Genomic DNA, 1,330 nt, shown 5'->3' with positions numbered 1-1,330 from the left:
ACAATACATTGCATATTGTTGTCTTGGTAGTGATTATTCATAGTACAAGATGCAGACACGATATCCTGTCCAAACACATTTAGTACAAATCTTTCTTCTCAAGGTAAATAGCATAAGAAAAGAAAAATCAAGCAATGAGACAGGAAGAAGCTTTTCTCTCTTAGTCAAGTTAAAAGAAACCCTAAAATCACAGCCTAAAACAACTCTTATAAATTTCTACTGTGAAATATTGTCAGGACATGATTTTTATTTTTTTTTATTTTAGTTTTATTTTTATGATGGCAAAAATATACATAAATGCTTTACATTTTAAATGTAGTTTAAAAGTGTTAAGTACATTGTGTTACGCAACAGGTCTCAAGTTGTTCCTCTTACAAAAATGATACTTTAGACCCCTTACACAATTCCTCCTTCTTTGCCCGTCCCCACCTGATGTTATCTTTCACATTTATTTTGTTTTACAGGTCTTTAATCACAATGCAAACCTCATTAAGGCAAAGGGTGCTGTCTGTCTTGGGCTTCTGGGTCTAAAACAGTAGTAGCTTGTACTAACTCATCAAAAAACTTTATTATCATTATGAAAAGAAGAAAAGCAATAAAGAATTTCAAAACAAGATAACAGAGGGGCCAGGGAGATAGCTTGGCAGTATAAGTGCCTGTCTAGGCAAGAACGAAGACCCAAGTTCAATACCTGGTACACATGCCTTGCCACCCAGGGCATGCTGAGCCTGCCTGTGATACCAGGCATGATGGCACATGCCTATAATCCCAGCACTGGAGAGGCTGGGACAAGAGGATCAGTATGAGTCTGAGCTGTGTAGCGAGATCCTGTACCAAATACATAAATACATAAAAGATTTTAAAAATTGAAATAAAACAATAACAAGATAATAGGAAAGTAACAATAATACATTACATGTTGTTGTCCTCAGAGAAGTTACTCAGGTTACAAGACATTGTCATTGTTTTCCAAGCAATATTTGGAAAGAAAACTTCTCTTTTCTATGAGCTAAGAGAAATTAGCAGTGTATCTATCTTAGCTATCTTGTTTATTTATATGTATATATTTTTTTCTTTTCCTTTCCTTCTCTTCCCTGCCCCATCACTGTTTCTCTTTTCTTTTGAACAGTTTATTCCCAATTCACAATATGTACTGCACATTTTGGGTCATATTTACTTGTTCAGCTTCTCACACTAGCGAGACAATACCAGTTTATCCATGTGAGTCTGATTGATTTCACTTATGAGAATGGTCTAGAGTTTCATCCATTTACCTATAAAACCCTCAAGCTTATCTTATGGTAAGGAGTACCCTAATATATATATATAT

This window comes from Octodon degus, unplaced genomic scaffold, assembly GCF_000260255.1.
Source record: "Octodon degus isolate 3935 unplaced genomic scaffold, OctDeg1.0 scaffold00099, whole genome shotgun sequence".
Lineage (NCBI taxonomy): Eukaryota > Metazoa > Chordata > Mammalia > Rodentia > Octodontidae > Octodon > Octodon degus.
The sequence above is the reverse complement of the archived record's forward strand: the minus strand, read 5'-3'. Positions refer to the sequence as shown.